General features: G+C 54.5%; 2 protein-coding genes across 8 annotated transcripts in view; one reads left to right on the forward strand and one right to left on the reverse strand.

Annotated features, from left to right (window-relative positions):
* LOC144784934 (BTB/POZ domain-containing protein KCTD12-like) overlaps positions 1 to 3,319 on the reverse strand; it is a 92,946-nt gene extending 89,627 nt beyond the window's left edge. The window contains exon 1 of the mRNA XM_078664050.1: positions 2,900 to 3,319. The gene's annotated coding sequence lies outside the window, so the exon portion shown is untranslated. The remainder of the gene's footprint in view (positions 1 to 2,899) is intronic.
* Positions 1 to 22,400, forward strand: part of LOC144784933 (exocyst complex component 1-like) — a 1,012,560-nt gene that overhangs the window by 250,655 nt on the left and 739,505 nt on the right. The window lies entirely within an intron of this gene.

Genomic DNA, 22,400 nt, shown 5'->3' on the forward strand with positions numbered 1-22,400 from the left:
GGGTGGGGTGGCAGAGCTGGGGTGGCAGAGCTGGGGCGGGGTGGCTGGGGTGGAGTGGCAGAGCTGGGGTGGAGTGGCAGAGCTGGGGTGGGGTGGCAGAGCTGGGGTGGAGTGGCAGAGCTGGGGTGGAGTGGCAGAGCTGGGGCGGAGTGGCAGAGCTGGGGCGGAGTGGCAGAGGTGGGGTGGCAGAGCTGGGGTGGGGTGGCAGAGCTGGGGTGGAGTGGCAGAGCTGGGGTGGAGTGGCAGAGCTGGGGTGGAGTGGCAGAGCTGGGGTGGAGTGGCTGGGGCGGAGTGGCAGAGCTGGGGCGGAGTGGCAGAGCTGGGGCGGAGTGGCTGGGGTGGAGTGGCAGAGCTGGGGCGGAGTGGCAGAGCTGGGGTGGAGTGGCAGAGCTGGGGTGGCAGAGCTGGGGTGGCAGAGCTGGGGCGGGGTGGCAGAGCTGGGGCGGAGTGGCTGGGGTGGAGTGGCAGAGCTGGGGCGGAGTGGCAGAGCTGGGGCGGAGTGGCAGTGGTGGGGTGGGGTGGCAGAGCTGGGGTGGAGTGGCAGAGCTGGGGTGGAGTGGCAGAGCTGGGGTGGAGTGGCAGAGCTGGGGTGGAGTGGCTGGGGCGGAGTGGCAGAGCTGGGGCGGAGTGGCAGAGCTGGGGCGGAGTGGCTGGGGTGGAGTGGCAGAGCTGGGGCGGAGTGGCAGAGCTGGAGTGGCAGAGCTGGGGTGGCAGAGCTGGGGCGGGGTGGCAGAGCTGGGGCGGAGTGGCTGGGGTGGAGTGGCAGAGCTGGGGCGGAGTGGCAGAGCTGGGGTGGAGTGGCAGAGCTGGGGCGGAGTGGCAGAGCTGGGGCGGAGTGGCAGAGCTGGGGCGGAGTGGCTGGGGTGGAGTGGCAGAGCTGGGGCGGAGTGGCAGAGCTGGGGCGGAGTGGCAGAGGTGGGGTGGGGTGGAGTGGCAGAGGTGGAGTGGCAGAGCTGGGGTGGCAGAGCTGGGGTGGCAGAGCTGGGGTGGCAGAGCTGGGGCGGGGTGGCAGAGCTGGGGTGGAGTGGCAGAGCTGGGGTGGAGTGGCAGAGCTGGGGTGGCAGAGCTGGGGTGGGGTGGCAGAGCTGGGGTGGAGTGGCAGAGCTGGGGCGGAGTGGCAGAGCTGGGGCGGAGTGGCAGAGCTGGGGCGGAGTGGCAGAGCTGGGGTGGGGTGGCAGAGCTGGGGTGGGGTGGCAGAGCTGGGTGGGGTGGCAGAGCTGGGGTGGAGTGGCAGAGCTGGGGTGGAGTGGCAGAGCTGGGGTGGAGTGGCAGAGCTGGGGTGGAGTGGCAGAGCTGGGGCGGGGTGGCAGAGCTGGGGCGGGGTGGCAGAGCTGGGGCGGAGTGGCAGAGCTGGGTGGAGTGGCAGAGCTGGGTGGAGTGGCAGAGCTGGGTGGAGTGGCAGAGCTGGGTGGAGTGGCAGAGCTGGGGTGGAGTGGCAGAGCTGGGGTGGAGTGGCAGAGCTGGGGTGGGGTGGCAGGGGTGGGGTGGGGTGGCAGGGGTGGGGTGGCAGGGGTGGGGTGGCAGGGGTGGGGTGGCAGAGCTGGGGTGGAGTGGCAGAGCTGGGGTGGAGTGGCAGAGCTGGGGTGGAGTGGCAGAGCTGGGGTGGAGTGGCAGAGCTGGGGTGGAGTGGCAGAGCTGGGGTGGGGTGGCAGAGCTGGGGCGGAGTGGCTGGGGTGGAGTGGCAGAGCTGGGGCGGAGTGGCAGAGCTGGAGTGGGGTGGCAGAGCTGGAGTGGGGTGGCAGAGCTGGAGTGGGGTGGCAGAGCTGGAGTGGGGTGGCAGAGCTGGAGTGGGGTGGCAGAGCTGGGGTGGGGTGGCAGGGGTGGGGTGGCAGAGCTGGGGCGGAGTGGCAGAGCTGGGGCGGAGTGGCAGAGCTGGGGCGGAGTGGCAGAGCTGGGGCGGAGTGGCAGAGCTGGGGTGGAGTGGCAGAGCTGGGGTGGCAGAGCTGGGGTGGAGTGGCAGAGCTGGGGTGGGGTGGCAGAGCTGGGGCGGAGTGGCAGAGCTGGGGTGGAGTGGCAGAGCTGGGGTGGAGTGGCAGAGCTGGGGTGGAGTGGCAGAGCTGGGGTGGAGTGGCAGAGCTGGGGTGGCAGAGGTGGAGTGGCAGAGCTGGGGTGGAGTGGCAGAGCTGGGGTGGAGTGGCAGAGCTGGGGTGGAGTGGCAGAGCTGGGGTGATATATGTATTTAATGCATTTTTATAAAGCGCGTTCTTTACCCGCAGATGTCAGAGCGCTGTGCAGTAGAACCAGTTACTTTACATGAGAAACGATATAAAATAGAACGTCACAAAAATACACAGGAGAAGTAGAGTAAAACCATAGAGGCAATAACACAATATCAAACACCGCAATGAAGGGAGGTGAATGAAGAAGAAGATATTACAAATGCACAACGATGAACTCACTTCCTGGAGGGGTCCGAGAATGAGGGTATTGGCCGGGGGAGAGGGGTGCACGAGACCCCGGGGAGGCAGGAGTCGGTAAAAGTTTGGGGTGCGCTGAAGTTGGTGTATCTGCAAGAGTTCCGGAGTCGGCAGAAGTGGGGGTCTCAGTGGAGTTAGAAGCACGAGGGGGGAGGGGGTGACAGCCAGAGGGGTATCTTTTGTGGGGGGGGGGGGGTTTACAAGCAGCAATTAGTGGGGTTCTCTGGACTGGTCGTTGAGCAGGAGTTGCGGGGTCACACAGGGGTCCCCAGGAGGTGGGTGGGGGTGAGGCTGTCAGGCGCGGGTGTCAGAGCCGGGGCTCACGGGGGGGGGGGGGGGTCGGAGATAATCGCCCCGGCCGGATGGATGGATTTGGGGAATGATCTGGCGGGCGGTCAGTGGAAGCCGCGGCCTCATCAGCCGCACACAGATGACACCCCCGCAGCCGGGGGGGGGGGGGGGGGGGGGGGCTTTGGCTTTACCTCAGATGCGCTCAGTCCAGTCCGGGCGCCGGCGCCGTTCCTGCCCTCCCTCCGGCCGGGGCTGCGATGGCGCAGGCTGTGCTCCCTGCAGGACCTGCGCTCTCCTCCAGCTCCAGCTCTCTCTCGGTGCCGCCGTGCCGGCCTCCGGGACCTGCTATCCTCCTCCCTCCAGGACCGCCTCTCCTCCACCTCTATCGCTCCTCTTCCTCCACCTCTCGGTCTCTCCTGGCCCTCCCCTCGGGCCTTCCCTCCAGGACCGCCTCTCCTCCACCTCTCGGTGCCGGCCCCGGGACCACCTCTCCGCCTCCAATACCTCCTTTTCTCCTTCTCGTCCACCTCTCAGGACCTGCGCTCTCCTCCAGCTCTCGGTGCCTGCCTCCTCGACCTCCCCTCGGGCCTTCCCTCCAGAACCTCCTCTCCTCCACCTCTCTCTCGGGTCCTCCCTTCCAGGACCTCCTCCTCCTCTCGGGTCCTCCCTCCAGGACCTCCTCCTCCTCCTCCTCTCAGGCCCTCCCTCCAGGACCTCCTCTCGGTCCCTCCTCCTCTGTCGCAGGCTCCGCAGTGATGACTGGAGCCTCACGCACTCCTCCGCTCTCCCCGCACAGCCTCCCTCCACTCTCGAGGGCTCGTCTACCTTCTTTTTTTATTGTCGGAAAGGCAGCAAACCCCCCCCCCCCACCCCGACATCCTCTGACGTCTTTCCGCGCAGCCGCCCACAGGCACATGATTACCGCACGGGTGGGGGTCAGATGGGGAGAAACTCGCGGATGAGCGGCTGTGACATGGGGACAAGGGGTGGTGGATTCGGGGATGGGGAGCTGTGACCTGGGAGGAGGGAGTGTAAGACTCGGGGATGGGGAGCTGTGCCCTGGGAGGATGGGGTGGAGGATTCGATGGGGAGGAGGGGTGGAGGATTCAGGGTGGAGGATTCGAGGATGGGGGCGAGGGGGTGGAGGATGGGGACGAGAGGGTGGTGGATTCGGGGATGGGGAGCTGTGACCTGGGAGGAGGGAGTGTAAGACTCGGGGATGGGGAGCTGTGCCCTGGGAGGAGGGGGTGGAGGATTCGTGGATGGGGAGGAGGGGTGGAGGATTCAGGGTGGAGGATTCGAGGATGGGGACGAGGGGGTGGAGGATTCGAGGATGGGGACGAGAGGGTGGAGGATTCGGAGATGGGGGTCTGTGACCTGGGAGGAGGGAGTGTAAGACTCGGGGATGGGGAGCTGTGACCTGGGAGGAGGGAGTGTAAGACTCGGGGATGGGGAGCTGTGACCTGGGAGGAGGGAGTGTAAGACTCGGGGATGGGGAGCTGTGACCTGGGAGGAGAGGGTGGAGGATTCGTGGATGGGGAGGAGGGGTGGAGGATTCAGGGTGGAGGATTCGAGGATGGGGACGAGGGGGTGGAGGATTCGAGGATGGGGACGAGGGGGTGGAGGATTCGGAGATGGGGGTGTAAGACTCGGGGATGGGGAGCTGTGACCTGGGAGGAGGGAGTGTAAGACTTGGGGATGGGGAGCTGTGACCTGGGAGGAGAGGGTGGAGGATTCGTGGATGGGGAGGAGGGGTGGAGGATTCAGGGTGGAGGATTCGAGGATGGGGACGAGGGGGTGGAGGATTCGAGGATGGGGACGAGGGGGTGGATGATTTGGAGATGGGGGGCTGTGACCTGGGAGGAGGGAGTGTAAGACTCGGGGATGGGGAGCTGTGACCTGGGAGGAGGGGGTGGAGGATTCAGGGATGGGGAGGAGGGGGTGGAGGATTCAGGGTGGAGGATTCGAGGATGGGGACGAGGGGGTGGAGGTTTCAGGGTGGAGGATTCAAGGATGGGGACAAGGGGGTGGAGGATTCGAGGATGGGGACAAGGGGGTGGAGGATTCGAGGATGGGGACGAGGGGGTGGAGGATTCAGGGATGGGGGCGTGACCTGGGAGGAGGGGGTGGAGGATTTGTCCCCCTCTGAGATGGCCAGTTGGCCAGGGAGACTTCGAGGTTTGTAGGGTGCCAGGCCTTTTTTAACGTATATGTGGTGCTAGGAAATGCTTTTCATGTTGTATGATTTACGCACCCTGTTCTGAGCACCTCTAAAGGTGACCTTATGATGACGAGGCTGTCGTGCATATTTTGATTTTGCTAGTCAGATTTTGTTCCATCCTATGCTCTTTGTCCCTAATGTTAGTGATTCTCAGGAGATTAGGGTCCAATAGTAGTCTGTTGAGATTATGAGATTATGAGCGTACAATGCGGTTGGTGCCGAATGTACTTCTGTTACAGGCTGATGCTAAGTACAGTGATCACCAGTGGTCACTGGGTGTTCGCTTGTGATCTGTTTTACTTTGACTAATTGTGCTTCGTGATGGTTTTGACAGTGGTCCAGTTGGTCCTATCATATGTAAACATTTCCCCTGTAAATATTATCTTGTGCCAGTTGGCTTCATGTATACCTAGTTGAAGGGCCCAACAAATACCCACCTCTCTTCCCGGATGGCACATTAGTTCAGATTTCCTCATCCAACGTCTGGAATATGTGCCCCCTTTTAGTCCTTATACTTCTTCTCACAACCGCTTTCCTAGTAACACCCTTCTCATATCCCCCCGCACTCCGTCTCCTCATTTTCCCAACATGGCCACCACTCGAGTTAAGGCTGGAATTAACTGCTACAAAATCATTTATCCTCCCGGCCAGACTAAAGCTTCAGTAAAACGATTGAAGCATAACACTAGTGAATGCTTCCCTGATTCCCTTTTTATTGATCAATTTTACAATCGTCGTTTTGGGAGGCGCAAAAACGATTTCATTTTCTTCACTCACAACACCCCCTCTTGGTCCACCAGCTTATATAATTCCCTTAACGTCACCTCCTCCTCCTCTATCCCTCATGGGAAACAACTAAAGATTTCCCCCTTTGCGTATTTCAACGGCTCCCTCACCATCTCAATCTATAACAACGGTACTGTCATGATCCAAGGCAAAGACCCCGGTCTCTCTCTCTTTGACCACCTCTTCCCCTCCCTACTCCCCTCCTCTACGACCGGGTTTTCCCCTGACTCTCCATCTAGCTCCACCCATTACTCCCTTTCTCCTCCCCTGACCCCCGTACACTCCAATAGGCTGCACCCTCGGGAGGCACAGGTCGGCCCTCTTCCCTCCCCCTCCCTTGTGCCCTCCTCTCCCTTTCCTCCCACTTCACAGTATGCCCCCCCATCATCACGTCAGCCGTACCAATAGCTAATACGCTCCTCGTCCAATCTGCACTGTCCCGGTACTCCAATTTCATCTCCTCCCCCCTATTCCTACCTGCTACTCCCTTTTTTAGTCCACCCCTCTTCCAATCTCCTCCCCCAGCTAACTTTCCTTATGCTCCCCTTATTCCTCCATCTCCCCCTCTTCTCTACCCCCTCCTCCCCTCCCTTCTTACCCCAATTTCTCCACATTCCCATTGCATCTCTCTCCTTCCCCCCACTCCGCCAGCAATGCTGTGCTACCCCCTTTCCCCCCTTGGTAACCCTTTCCATCTCCCTCCATCGGACCCAGCAGAACCATTTCCTTTCTTCAACATCCCCTTCTCCAGATCCCCCTCACTCTGCCAGATGCCCGTTCCCTCACAGCCACCTCTCCTAGCCAACAGGAGCTCTCCAACCACCTCCCCTCTTTTCCTCCCAAACCTCCTACACTCCTATGGCACCTCACAGTCCTCCCCTCTCCCTCTCCTCCACCGCCTTGATCCGCACCCATCTCCCCCTAAATATGTCCTTAATTCCTTTCCTTCGTGCAACGCCAACAAAGGCAACTCTTCCTTCACCTCTGATACACCAACCTCCACCTTTCCCCACCTATGAACCCTATACCCTAACTCTCCTCCTGTCCCCCCACCTCTCCCTGCCTTCCACCACCAATTTCACCTCCTCCTTTTGCCATCGAGACACACAACCTTCCGTGCTCTGCCCTACTCTCTCTTGAAAATAAGCTAGGCTCTCATCACCTCCATCTCCCAGCTTGTAGCTTCCATTTCACTATTAAACTCCAAGATTTCCACTTTCCCATTCCCCTCAACTCCTTTGGAAAACTCTCACCTTTCCACGAGATGCACCTCACCCCCTCACCCCATCATAGCCAAGCATAACCTGTCGTCTGCAAACATCGTTCACTCGCACAAGTCCTTGAATGCCACCCTTCTTCAACTTGCATCTCCGAGTAACCCAACTATCTACACTATTCCGACCATCTCTTCTGTCAGAACCAAGCATCCACCTAAACCCTCCCGTATAAGTACAATATCCCTATCACCCTTCTTAGCCCATTTGCCCCCGTCACCAAAACAGTCTCGACAGAGCTGCGATGTCTGCTCCACAACTGCAGATTTGCAATAAAACACAAACTCGAAATCTCTTATACTATCACCCATCACAATATTGACATGTTTTTCCTAACAGAGACCTGGTTCAACGATACCTCTCACTCTATGTTTGATCTCCTATTACCCACAGGCTATTCTATTTTTAGGAATGACAGACCTATCAAAGTTGGGGGAGGTGTTGCAGTCATCTTTAGAAACTCCCTTAAACTTAAGGCTTCTCCCATCAGCGCCTTCCGCACTTTTGAATGTCTATTTCTTGAGCTTCAACTACACCACCTCTCACCCCTCAGATTCCATGTCATTTACCGCCCACCTGGCAGCGGCCCTTCGTTTATGGAGGAACTCACTGACTTCATCAAAGTGACAATCAGAACTTCGTGGGTGACTTCAATCTCGACTGGGGCTCTCTGCAAGACTCTTCCGCGAACTTGCTGGCCACCGTCCTCTCTACAAACGATCTTATCCAACACTGCACAGAATCAACACACTCTAAGGTCTCAATCCTGGACCTTGTTATTTCTAAAGCAGGCATGCTTTCTATCGCTACCCCTATTCACATAGACTGGTCTGACCACCTCCTCATCCCATTCTCTCTTCACCTAGCACACTCTAACTCTCGGCCAACCTAAGAGGGCTACCTCCTGGTTTCGTGACACTAAAAATATTGACACAGTTTCCCTCTGTGAATCAGCTTTGCTGTCACATCCAAGGCTAGACCCGAACCTAGATGTTGACGATCTCGCCTCCCAATGCCTCTCAGTTGAAATCAATAACATCGCTCCTCTCCAAAGTAAAAAGAAAAGGCCCATTCCCTCAGCACCTTGGTTCAACAAATCTCTCTACGAAGAAAGGAAGCACCTAAGACTCCTGGAGAAACAATGGAGGCAAGCACCCTCCACCGATAATTTGGCCACGCTTCGTTCAGCAAGATCCAGGTACCACAAGCACATCTTCCTTGGGAAAGCATCACACTTCAGATCCTCCTTGACTCAGCCAAAAATAGACCCACAAAACTATTTGATCTCATCAAGAATACTAACTGCTCTCTCCCAACCTCCAAGTTGGAGGATTCTACAAAGAAAGCTGCGGATTTCGCTGTATTCTTTGACGAAAAAGTGAAATCACTTGTGGATCCGGTCGCTCATCCTACCCCTCCAGAGGAGCATAAATCACTAGCCATTTGGCAGAACTTCTACCCCATCTTTGAAGATGTCCTCCTCAAGTGCATCCTCGAAACAAAGCCCTCCAACCATTATCTGGACCCCATCCCCAGTGCCATTGCCATTGACTTCTATACCCTTTCCCTTTCCTATTGGACCACTCTGGTCTACCTCTCCCTCCATCAAGGCTCCCTTCCTGTCTCCTTCAAAACTGGGCAGGTCACCCCACTGCTTAAAAAACCCACTGCTGATACGAATGACCTCAACAACTTCCGCCCCATCACTAACCTACCCTTTCTTGCGAAGATCACAGAAAGATGTGTTGCGAAACAGCTCTCTCGTCATATCAAGGACAATGATCTTCTTGACAATTTTCAGTCCTGTTTCATCCAAAACTGCAGCACTGAAACAGCCCTGCTGCAAGTGATTGATGACGCACTGCGGATACTCGATTCTGGGGGTCTTGTCTTCTAATTCTCCTTGATCTTTCTGCAGCCTTTGACACTGTCAATCACATCACCCTCCTCAACACTCTTCAACAGAGAATGGGCATGGAGGGCACTGTGCTTAAATGGTTTGCTTCCTTCCTCTCTGATAGATTCCAAATGATCAAAATAGCGGACAGTCTTTCATCTCCTTTGGCGGGAGGTCAAGGTGTTCCTCAAGGCTCTATACTTGCACCCACATTGTTCAATCTCTATTTGGAACCACTGGGAAATCTCCTAAGTAAATCTGGGGTCCACTATTATCTCTATGCAGACGACACTCAAATCTACCTCAAGGTTGCCTCCACTCACGATCTCTCCGTCCTAAGCTCTACTCTGGATTCCATTCAAAACTGGATGTCAACTCATGAACTGATTCTGAATCCCTCCAAAAATGAATTCCTCCTCTTCTCCTCCTCACTTTCTCCTCCACTGGTTCAATCATGGATGGACCAGATGAATCTACTGAACAATAAACCCATCATTGTCGACAGCACAAAATCCCTTGGTGTCATACTCAACACAAAACTCAATCTACTCTCCCACATTAATTCAATTGCAAAGCCTGCTCGATACCAACTGCGCCTTCTTTGGGGGATTCGTCGCTTCTTCCCAGAGCATGACCTTAAAATCCTGGTCCAATCGCTGGTCCTCTCCAGACTGGACTACTGCAATTTTCTTCTTACTGGCCTCCCCAAATCCCACCTGTCCCCCCTTAAGTCTGTTCTCCGTTCTGCAGCTCGTTTCATTTATGGGGCCAAAAGAAGCGACCACATCACACCCATGTTATCCACCCTCTGCTGGCTTCCCATCGAGGCAAGATCTATCTACAAGACTGCCTGCATCACCCACAAAGCCTTGCACTCCTGCTCGCCTCGCTACCTGGCGAATAAACTGAAACTCTCTGGAGGCTCGAGACCAGTGTTCCCACGAAGCCGCGCGGCTGGGCGGCCGCGCACATCCTTCCCCCGGAGCGCGCACTGATGTGTCTGTGGCGCGCACATCCCCGAGATCAGTCATGCCGTCGCTGCATTTAGCAAGTGCTCCCTCTTGCTAAATGTCTTTTGTTTTCTAGAGTGCTGCTGTGGGGTTCATTGTGTTAATTGCAGAGCCCATCAGGAGCTGCGATTAAGCACAAATCTGCCTGCAGCCACACTCTAGAAAACAAAAGCAATGCCGCACCAAACACAGCGTGTGCTTTTAGAATCACTTAAAAGCACACGCTGTGTTTTTAAGCTTCCTGCATTTTTTTTTCTAAATAGGGCTGGGCTGCCCCAGCGCTGCCTGGTCCGTCTCTGCTGGGAGCAGCCAGACTCTCGGGTTGCTGTGACGCTAGACTGTCTCTGTGGGCTCTGCTGCATAGGTGTCTGCTTGTGCGAGGAAACGCCGCTGGCTGCCGTGAAACATCTTTTAGTTTCCGCCTGCAATCCTTTAATGTAACTGGAGCATGCTACGGGGCAGAGACTTATGAATATTCGATACCTCTGCCTCCACATAAAATTCAAATGTTACCACCATCGTTTGGTTCTGTTTAGACTCCGTTCACTGTGTATATGCCCTCATGTACCCTATTCTACTCCACACAAACACAGGTGTGCCCTTGTGCATGTTTGAAAGGTGCACCTTCTGCATCTACACTTCCTGCTCTTTTGTGCCTTATTTCTGCCCATTTTCCCTTTCTCTCCCTCTGCTCCTTCACTCGTTTTCACTCGTTTTTTACCCTTCCTATCTTTCACCTTTCTGCTCTTTTCTGCATCTCTGCTCTTCTGTGCCTTATTTCTGCTTATTTTCCCTTTTTTCTTTATCCCTTCTTTCCTCCCTTTACCTTTCCCCGCCGCTGCTGCCCCCGCGGCCCCTCCCCCCCCCCCAGCACGACCGGCCCAAACCAGCTCCCCTCCCCGCTCCCGCCTCCCAGCTGTCCAGCCCTCCCCGACCCCTACTTAATGGCGGCCACTGCGGGGACAGGCGAGCAAGACCACTGACTCATTGTCAGTGAAATTGCTCTCTCACCCTCGCAGCTCCACCATTAAGTGAGGTGCCCCTGCCCCTGCACTCTTGAGTGTTGGTGATCGAGGCCCTCCTCCACCCGCAGGTTTCCCTGCGCCTCATCCCTGGTGGTCCAGTGGACCTCTGTCTCCTTTCTTTCTTTCTGCTCCTTCACTCGTTTTTCTCCACTTTCTATCTTTCACCTTTCTGCCCCTCTGCTCTTTTGCGCCTTATTTCTGCCCATTTCCCTTTCTCTCCCTCTGCTCTTTCACTCGTTTTTTTCCCCTTTCTATCTTTCACCTTTCTGCACCTCTGCTCTTTTGTGCCTTATTTCTGCCCATTTTCCCTTTCTCTCCCTCTGCTCCTTCACTCGTTTTCACTCGTTTTTTACCCTTCCTATCTTTCACCTTTCTGCTCTTTTCTGCATCTCTGCTCTTCTGTGCCTTATTTCTGCTTATTTTCCCTTTTTTCTTTATCCCTTCTTTCCTCCCTTTACCTTTCCCCGCCGCTGCTGCCCCCGCGGCCCCTCCCCCCCAGCACGACTGGCCCAATCCAGCTCCCCTCCCCGCTCCCGCCTCCCAGCTGTCCAGCCCTCCCCGACCCCTACTTAATGGCGGCCACTGCGGGGACAGGCGAGCAAGACCACTGACTCATTGTCAGTGAAATTGCTCTCTCACCCTCGCAGCTCCACCATTAAGTGAGGTGCCCCTGCCCCTGCACTCTTGAGTGTTGGTGATCGAGGCCCTCCCCCACCCGCAGGTTTCCCTGCGCCTCATCCCTGGTGGTCCAGTGGACCTCTGTCTCCTTTCTTTCTTTCTGCTCCTTCACTCGTTTTTCTCCACTTTCTATCTTTCACCTTTCTGCCCCTCTGCTCTTTTGCGCCTTATTTCTGCCCATTTCCCTTTCTCTCCCTCTGCTCTTTCACTCGTTTTTTTCCCCTTTCTATCTTTCACCTTTCTGCACCTCTGCTCTTTTGTGCCTTATTTCTGCCCATTTTCCCTTTCTCTCCCTCTGCTCCTTCACTCGTTTTCACTCGTTTTTTACCCTTCCTATCTTTCACCTTTCTGCTCTTTTCTGCATCTCTGCTCTTCTGTGCCTTATTTCTGCTTATTTTCCCTTTTTTCTTTATCCCTTCTTTCCTCCCTTTACCTTTCCCCGCCGCTGCTGCCCCCGCGGCCCCTCCCCCCCCAGCACGACCGGCCCAATCCAGCTCCCCTCCCCGCTCCCGCCTCCCAGCTGTCCAGCCCTCCCCGACCCCTACTTAATGGCGGCCACTGCGGGGACAGGCGAGCAAGACCACTGACTCATTGTCAGTGAAATTGCTCTCTCACCCTCGCAGCTCCACCATTAAGTGAGGTGCCCCTGCCCCTGCACTCTTGAGTGTTGGTGATCGAGGCCCTCCCCCACCCGCAGGTTTCCCTGCGCCTCATCCCTGGTGGTCCAGTGGACCTCTGTCTCCTTTCTTTCTTTCTGCTCCTTCACTCGTTTTTCTCCACTTTCTATCTTTCACCTTTCTGCCCCTCTGCTCTTTTGCGCCTTATTTCTGCCCATTTCCCTTTCTCTCCCTCTGCTCTTTCACTCGTTTTTTTCCCCTTTCTATCTTTCACCTTTCTGCACCTCTGCTCTTTTGTGCCTTATTTCTGCCCATTTTCCCTTTCTCTCCCTCTGCTCCTTCACTCGTTTTCACTCGTTTTTTACCCTTCCTATCTTTCACCTTTCTGCTCTTTTCTGCATCTCTGCTCTTCTGTGCCTTATTTCTGCTTATTTTCCCTTTTTTCTTTATCCCTTCTTTCCTCCCTTTACCTTTCCCCGCCGCTGCTGCCCCCGCGGCCCCTCCCCCCGCCAGCACGACCGGCCCAATCCAGCTCCCCTCCCCGCTCCCGCCTCCCAGCTGTCCAGCCCTCCCCGACCCCTACTTAATGGCGGCCACTGCGCGGCCGCGGTGCGGCCGCGGGCTGCGGGCGCGCCGCTGGTGCACCGAAGGCGCGTCAAAGGCAAGCACGTCTGCGCCCGTCTGCGACCCGTCCGCGACCAGCACCAGGAACCCTGGACCTCCGCCCCGCCAACGCTACGACCCAGCAGCACTCCACGCACTCAACCCAGGCTGCAACAACAACTGCAAGCTAGCATCACCAGCCGACACCCATGGACCCTTCAGCTGTCACCGCTGCCGGCACACCTGCAGCACCGCCAAGAACACGGATCCAGCACAACCCGCCCACAAGAACACAACCGAACCGAAGACCCTGCAATGCATCCTCCTCAACGTCCGATCCCTCCACAAACACGCCACAGAAATCTGGGACCTCCTCGACAGCACAACCCCAGACGTAGCATTCTTCACCGAAACCTGGACCAACACCACCTCGGGACCGGACATCGCCATCGCCATCCCCCAAGGATACAAGATCTCCAGGAAGGACCGCCCCATCCACCCAGGAGGAGGAATCGCCATCGTCCACAAATCCAGCCTCCGCCTGAGCACACTCCCTGACGAGTCCACAGAACTGATGGAACACCTTCACTTCAAGATACTGGCCAGCCCCACCGCAGCCCTCCGAGGAACCCTCATCTACCGACCCCCTGGACCCCGCAGACCCTTCGCCAACTCCATCACGGACATTATCTCCCCGCAGGCCATCACATCCACCAACTACACCCTGCTGGGAGACCTCAACTTCCACCTCGACAATCAACTGGACCCCAACACCACATCCCTCCTGGACAACCTCCACAACATTGGACTCCGCCAGATCGTGACCGAGCCCACGCACTCAGCAGGACACACCCTCGACCCCCTCTTTACTACAGGAAACTCCATCACCTTCAGCCACACCACCGAACTCCCATGGACCGACCATCGTTGCGTCCACTTCACCTTCAGAACACCCACCATCCACAGACACCAGCACCTGCTTCCACAAAGAAACTGGACCAAGATCACCGATGACCAGCTCACCTCCTCACTCAACAACTCCACCCCAACCATTGCGGAAAACGACGACCCCAACACCGCAGCCCGAACCCTGCATAGATGGATCTCGGACAGCACCAACACCATAGCCCCACTCAAGAAAAACAACAATACCCGTGCCAAGAAAGCCAGATGGTTTACCACCGAACTTCGAGAGTCCAGGCGCACATGCCGCCGCCTCGAAAAGGCCTGGAGAAACACCAAATCCACAGAAGCCCACAACAACTTCAGAGCCGCCACCAACGCCCACCATCAACTCATCAGAGAAACGAGGAAAAAAGCGATTGAAGACAGAATCTCCACCCACGCACACAACAGCAAGGAACTCTTCAGCATCATCAAGGAGTTCGCCCAACCCACCAGCGAGTCTACCGACATCCCTCCCTCACAAGACCTCTGCGACAAACTCAGCATCTTTTTCCACCACAAAATCAAGAGCATCTACGACAACTTCGACGAAGACAACCAACACACTGAACCCTCACCAACTACCCCCCACACCCGGAAACCAGCGATTAATGACTGGACAGCCCTCACCACCGAAGACACACTGAAGACAATGAAGTCAATCCACTCAGGGGCCCCCACGGACCCCTGCCCCCACCACATCTTCAACAGAGCCGCCAACACCATCGCACCCATGCTCCGCCAAACCATCAACCGCTCCCTGGCGACCGCCTCATTCCCCGACGACTGGAAACACGCCGAGGTCAACCCCCTCCTAAAGAAACCCTCAGCGGACCCCACCGACCTAAAAAAACTACAGACCCATCTCCCTGCTCCCGTTCCCAGCGAAAGTCATCGAGAAAGCCATCAACAGCCAACTCGCCACATTCATTGAAGAACACAACATCCTCGACTCCTCCCAATCCGGCTTCAGAAAAAAACACAGTACAGAAACCGCCCTCCTCGCCGCAACAGACGACATCCGCACCTTACTGGACAAAGGAGAAACAGTAGCCCTCATCCTCCTCGACCTATCAGCGGCGTTCGACACAGTCTCCCACCGCACCCTAATACGCAGACTCTACGATGCAGGAATCCAGGACAAGGCCCTCGACTGGATCTGCTCCTTCCTCTCCAGCAGGACGCAGCGGGTCAGACTCCCCCCTTTCCTCTCGGACCCCACACCTATCACCTGCGGAGTCCCCCAGGGCTCCTCCCTCAGCCCGACGCTCTTCAACATCTACATGGCTCCACTTGCCCCCATCGTCAGAACCTACGGACTCAACATCGTGTCATATGCAGACGACACTCAGCTCATCCTCTCCCTATCCAACGAGCCCAACACCGCCAGACGCAACTTTCGAGAAGGCATGGAAGCCGTCGCCAAATGGATGAAAAACAGCTGCCTACAACTAAACACCAACAAAACAGAAGTACTCATCATGGGCCCAAACCCCGACGCCTGGAGTGACACCTGGTGGCCCACCGCCCTCGGAAACCCGCCAACCCCCACAGACCACGCACGCAACCTGGGAATCATCCTGGACTCCGAGCTCAAAATGGACCGCCAGATCAACTCTGTCTCATCTTCCTGCTTCCACACCCTCCGCCTCCTTCGTAAGACCTTCAAATGGATCCCCCTCGAACACCGAAAGACAGTCACTCACGCCCTGGTCACCAGCAGACTCGACTACGGCAACGCACTCTACGCCGGAATAAACAAAAACCTCATCCGCAAGCTACAGAACATCCAGAACGCCGCCGCAAGACTGGTCCTCAACCTGCCAAAACACTGCCACATCTCCCAGCACTTGCGCACACTCCACTGGCTCCCCGTCGAGGCGAGAATCACCTTTAAGATGCTCACCCACGCACACAAGGCCCTCCACGGCACCGGACCAGCATACCTGAACAGCCGACTCAAATTCCACGCACCCCAAAGGACCCTACGATCAGCCCAGCTTTCCTACGCTGTGGTCCCCCGCACCAGAAAGACCAGATCGGGAGGCCGCTCCTTCTCCTTCCTCGCGGCCAAGGCATGGAACGCCCTTCCGCTCCACCTCAGACAGACAACATCGCTCCCCATCTTCGCAAGAAACCTCAAAACCTGGCTCTTCGACAGACCCCCTCCTTGATGGAATGGAACCTGCACCCCCCCCAAATCCCCCCCCACCCCTAGCGCCTTGAGACCCTTACGGGTGAGTAGTCGCGCTTTAACAAACTCCTGATTGATTGATTGATTGATTGAATGTAGTTGGCTGTGGCGCAAGAATGTATGGCCATGGATAGAACACTCTGGAAACATAATTCCTCGGGATGCTGGCTTATAGTTCAACTCTCCGTGTACTGGGATGCACATTGATACCTCATTCCGTTTTGCTTTGTCTGCCCCCTCTTCCTGGTTGTTGCTTTTCCACTTTACTGTTCTGTTCTTTCAGTGAGGTCATACCTGTTAGCTCAACGCTGCTGTTGTGCATCGCCAGGCCTGTTGTGAAGGGGGCACCCACAGCTTGACTGCATATTGTAAATCTCCGTAGCTACTGAAGTTGTGTTAGACGTCACCCAGAATGTGCCCAAGGAATGAAGTCCTATACACACAGTGCACTATGTCGGTTGGTACCACATTCGATTGAGAGTAGCTTAGCCTCACAATGCAATAGCTGGCTCAAAAGCATTTTCAGACAAACTATTAAATGGTGCAATGGAGTCATAGGCGGTGTTTGGATTTAGAGGGTAGGATGGGCAGGGGAGTGAAGGGCTGACCTTCACTTCATAGGCAGAGATCGCCCCTTCCCTGGACCTTGACAGCTATATCTGTGTAAAAGACAGCCGTGAGCTTTAGTATTTTTAAACAACCCATATGTTATTTCTATACATAGCATTTGATGAATATGGCTTCCATTGCCTTGCACTTATCGACATTTTCATAAATACACCTGATGTCTATTGTGGTACGGGATGTCAACTAATCTGCATGGGCCCAACACATTCTTTACAGACCTTGCCCAGTGCCCCCCGCAGAGTACAGCCACACTCCAGGCAATTGATATTAGCCAGAATATACAGAAGCAATGCAAGTCAGCTGCTGCAAACTGCCTGCCACAATTGGCATCATTAGAACCCAGAAAGTTGCAGCAGAGCCTTCAGAGTCAAAGATTGACGAAGTTGGAAGTAATTCAAAGAAAATGTGTGCCAGTGACCCACAAAAGGAACCCAATGAGCATAAGAAAAGTAGGAAGCCATCTGCACCTACAAGCAAAAATGGGAATGGGCCAGATTAAGCACCCTCAGAGAAGTGTGACCAGAACTGGCCACTCAAAGTTCAGAGCAGACCATTTCGAGAAGCAGGTTTCAACATCCAACACAGAAGTAAGACGGAAAAAGATTGACAGCTCCACGTACAAGTATGTTTTCTGGATGCTCTTCCACTGACTGGAATTCCATTATTAGATTTCCTTCAAAAGAGGTAAAGCCACATAGTCGCCTCATTAACATTCCTCTCCTAGAGAAGTCTTGAACATGGATGGACAGAAGAGTTGTGTACAACACCCACTCTCAATTTGGAGTATGAAATGGAATTTGTTCTAAAGTATCTGTGCAAGGCATACAACCTGCTGCGCAGAGTTTAATATCAAATTGCGCTCACCGCCAAATTTCCACTTTGATTGGTATCAGATGGTTTCCATCTAGAAAATATAGAACTAAAATCACTCACAGGTGTGATAAAGGGGGATTAACTTTGAAAATTGCGGTCTGAAATGTTACAGATATGTTGTATTGAGAAGCCCCCAGCAAGGAACACTTTTAAACTTCCAGTTTGAGTATGTCTCAAAAAGATATCTACTTCTACACATCCCTATGCAAACTGTAGGCCCTCTTCTGAAGTACTCTTATCTCCACCACGTAGGATAGCCAATATATATCCGCAAACCAAATGATCAGACACCATTTTTTAAGCATCAGGTATTGTCTGCATAGCTGTTATCCTACAGTGTGTGATGGCAATCCTGGAGGCTGACTGAACCTAGGACGGTGACCGAAAGATTTACTTTGTGTGGTTTGCTATTAGAACACCAGTCCCTGGCAGGATAGGGGTATAGACACCTTATTTTTCAAAACATCACCAGTTTTTTCCTGGCATGAACGTTAATCCTGCTAACTCAATCCATGATCTTCCACTTTTTTCCTTCTAAGGTCTTATCTGTTAATTTTCAACAGTAATCCTTTATGGGTTCCGGAGTAGCGTGCTACTCGCCTGAAAAGCGATTCAACACCCATCAGAGGTAAAAAGTGCTATATGAATGCAAATCTTTCTTCCCCTTTTATCCCTCCGCTATCCTTCTCACTCCAAGTAACTGACTAATATCCACCACTGATATTACTTTATGTTTCACCATATTAATTCACCACTAATCCTTTGTAGGCTTCCTGAATAGCGTGAGTCAACAAGCGCTATATAAATACAAACCTTTTTCCTCCTCTATCCTTCTGCTATCATTCCAAATCCAAATAACTGACTAACCTATCCACCACTTAAAATGTACTTGCATGTTTCACTATACTAATTCAACACTAATCGACTATGGGTCCCGGAGTAGCGTGCTACTCGCCGAAAAAACGCTTCAACGCCTCGTCAGGGGTAGTAAGCGCTATATAAATGCAATTACAATACAATACAATACAATAGTGTGCCTTTTTAGGTCTCGCCTGTCGATGCGCATGCGCATCGAGCAAGCGAGACTATGGGGGCTCATCCACTCTTTATCCAACTTGCAAGGAATCGTGGCGATTCCTTGCAGTGCCCGTGACTTTTAAGCTCAATGCGCATGCGCATTGAGCTTAAAAGCGCGTGCACATGCCCCCAGCCGCCTGCCTTGCCTACTCTCCCGCCCCCTCACTTCTTGATTGCACGGCCGCTAGGCCGTGCCTCCCCTACTCTCCTCCTCCTACTCTGTCTGTTCCCGCACTCCTCCCACACCCCCGCTCCGCCCCCTCCCCTGCCTGCCATGTCGCGTCGCATTTCTCCTCCCCCCTCCCCCCAGCCGCCTGCCTTGCCTACTCTCCCGCCCCCTCACTTCTTGATTGCACGGCCGCTAGGCCATGCCTCCCCTACTCTCCTCCTCCTACTCTCCTCCCCTCGCCGTCTGTTCGATAGCCATTGTTTTGTATTTCCTATTTGACATTTTTTTTTTTACCAAGCCGGTTTGGGGCGTTAGAACATAAAATCAACCTGGCAATGTTTGCGCACTTTACAAAAAGGCGTTCAATAATCCCGATTGCAAAGTCTACCTCGTAACCCCCAAATCTCTGAGGTTGACGCCCTCCTCGCGCCCCGGCTTGCTCCTGGTGAAGAAGGTATGTCTCCCGCACCTTTCATGGGCTCCAAGCAGACTGGTAGCACGTGCATGGCTTTTGGCACGGCAGTCTGCTAAGTGACTCAATGCAACACTTGTTTGAAATCCGCAGGAACTTGGCACCAAGAGTGTTGTTTATGTGCACGATTTGCTCGACTTGAGGAATCGAGCGGCTGAGCTCTCACTGTTTCACTTGTGTCCTGGGCGGAAAGCAAGAACGGTTATATAATTCAGCAGATGGTTTAAACTTTCATAACGTTTCTTCCTTTTGGTTTTTCCATGTCCCCCTTTCTCTAATGAGAACAGATCGGAAAAAAAGGCTTCTTGCTATGCGGCTGGTTCCTCTTGCCCGTGTTTTGAAATGTATGCTTTCTGAAGAGATTTCTGGAGGCCATGGGGTTCCCTTATGAAGCAATCATTTCTCAATTGTTAGCAAACTACACATAACTAGAGCAGCCCTTCTGCCAGTAGGAACCGGGACATATAATATATAAAACAATGGTTTAGCCTCCCCTACTCTCCTCCTCCTACTCTCCTCCCCTCGCCCTCTGTTCCCGCACTCCTCCCACACATTAGAAATGCAATAGCCAGTCAACTAGCCCTTTCAGCGTCATGTGACCAGCGCGCCCCATTCAGCTTTGCTGGTGTCGTATCACATGACCCAGGCATGGCCAGTCGTCAGGTTGCACCGCCCTTTGGTTCCCGAGCATGCTGTTCTCAGCCTTCTCCAACATTAACCAAATCGGCAGCGGCCTCCTCGACCGCCCACTCATTCCCGGCCATTCAGCTCAGCTGTTTACATTGCCAAATGTCTTCACAACATCTGCAGCAGCTCGGCTAAAAAAAGCAGGAAAAATCCACAACACCCCCTTCGCCAACCAACTAAATACATCGCAACACCTGGCAAACCTTTTTCTGTACCCTGCTGCTTAACACCCTCTCCCCCGCTCCGCCCCCTCCCCGCCATGTCGCATTTCTCCTCCCCCCTCCCCACAGCAATGCCCTCCTAACAACACACAGTGCTCCCTGATGCAACATAATTATCCGTCATATTAGGAGTACTTTGTTAGCTAACAAGATGGTTGTACTGAACCCCTCACCCTCACTCACCCTCACTCACCCTCAACCCCTCACCCTCACTCACCCTCACCCTCAACCCCTCACCCTCACTCACCCTCAACCCCTCACCCTCAACCCCTCACTCTCACTCATCCTCACTCACCCTCAACCCCTCACCCTCACCCTCACTCACCCTCACCCACCCTCAACACCTCATCCACCCTCAACACCTCATCCTCACTCACCCTCAACCCCTCACCCTCACTCACCCTCACCCTCAACCCCTCACCCTCAATCCCTCACCCACCCTCACCCTCACTCACCCTCAACCCCTCACCCTCACTCACCCTCAACCCCTCACCCTCACTCACCCACCCTGACCCTCACTCACCCTCAACCCCTCACCCTGACTCACCCTCACTCACCCTCACTCACCCTCACTCACCCTCACTCACCCTCAACCCCTCACCCACCCTCACTCACCCTCAACCCCTCACCCTCACTCACACTCCCTCACCCTCACTCACCCTCACTCAGCACAACCACAGCATCATTTAATAAACTTTACGCTATTGGCAATATAAAATAAAATCCACGTATTAATTATTAATTGTTTTTTAAAGCCATTGATTTTTTTTATATCAACACATATAAGTCACATATAAGTCCCGTTAATACAAAACATGTTGCTTTACAAATGCTAGAGGTGTCACATTTACAAAAATTATAACTATTGGCTTTGTAAAGAAGAAAGCTATTAATTTAGCTATTTAGAAAAAACAACACATAAATACAAAAATAAATAAATAACACCTATAGCTCAAACTTTACTACTGCGAGACCTATTGCATTTCCAATGCTTGTTTAAGTTTTCATGTTAATTACAGCCCATGAAGGGCGCTGCCATTAACATGAATACGTTAACTGAGGCGCACAATCACGCTGCAGCTGCGCTCTATTATGAGAAGAAATGCATCAAGCTTTCAAACTGAAATACCTGGATTAAAATGCTAGTTTTCTGTGCTGTGCGGAATAGCTGTGTCTGGATGGGGCCCTCGTTCCAGGCAGCTGCGGATGCTGCGGTATTGTTATTCATTCGGACCTATTGACTGGAGTTACGGAATTACCAGGTATTTTAACTGGTTACTTGAATATTTTTTTCCTTTCACCTATGCGGTTTTGATAAGTGCAGAACAATAACGTTAGATTCTGAGTGTCTAAGACCATAGGTCAGGGGTTCTCATAGTACGGCCCGCGGGCCGGTGGCGGCCTGGCAAGCCTTCCTGGGCGGCCCGCGGACCTTGCAGACACATGTTTAAAAAAAAAATCAATAGTGTTCGCAAATACAGCCGCAGCAGCGTGGACTCAGACTCTGCTCTGTGGGGGCCGGGGGATTCCAGTATTGTCAGAGGGGAGCTGCAGGGGCCTAAGAGGTGAAATTCAACAAAGCCTCGTTAACATCTAAATGGTCTTTTAAAGACCCGTGAAAGACCCGTGAAGTATTTGGTGCGGCCGTGTGTGCACGACCTGAGGAACCTGTCGCTGCCCGGTGTGAGGGCTGACACACACACACACACACACAGGTGAGAGGGAGGGAGGGAAACAGAGAGAGTGGGAGGGAGACACAGAGGGTGGGCGGGAGACACTGACGGAGGGAGGGAGACACAGAGGGAGGGAGGGAGACAGGGAGGGAGACACAGAGGGAGAGTGGGAGACAGGGAGGGAGACACAGATGGAGAGTGGGAGACAGGGAGGGAGACACAGAGGGAGGGAGGGAGACACAGAGGGAGGGAGGTAGACAGAGGGAGGGAGGGAGACACAGGGGGAGGGAGGGAGACAGAGAGTGGCAGACAGGGATGGAGACAGAGGGAGAGTGGGAGACAGGGAGGGAGACAGGGAGGGAGAGACAGAGGGAGAGTGGGAGACAGGGAGGGAGACAGAGGGAACGTGGGAGACAGGGAGGGAGACACAGAGGAAGAGTGGGAGACAGGGAGGGAGACACACAGGGAGGGTGGGAGACACAGAGAGGGAGGGAGACACAGAGGGAGGCACAGAGGGAGAGAGACACAGAGGGAGGGATGGAGGGAGACACAGGGAGGGAGACGCAGAGGGAGGGAGACGCAGAGGGAGGGAGGGAGGGAGAGGGAGGGAGAGAGAGGGAAGGAGACACAGGGAGAGAGAGGG

The sequence above is a fragment of the Lissotriton helveticus genome, chromosome 10 (assembly GCF_964261635.1).
Source record: "Lissotriton helveticus chromosome 10, aLisHel1.1, whole genome shotgun sequence".
NCBI lineage: Eukaryota > Metazoa > Chordata > Amphibia > Caudata > Salamandridae > Lissotriton > Lissotriton helveticus.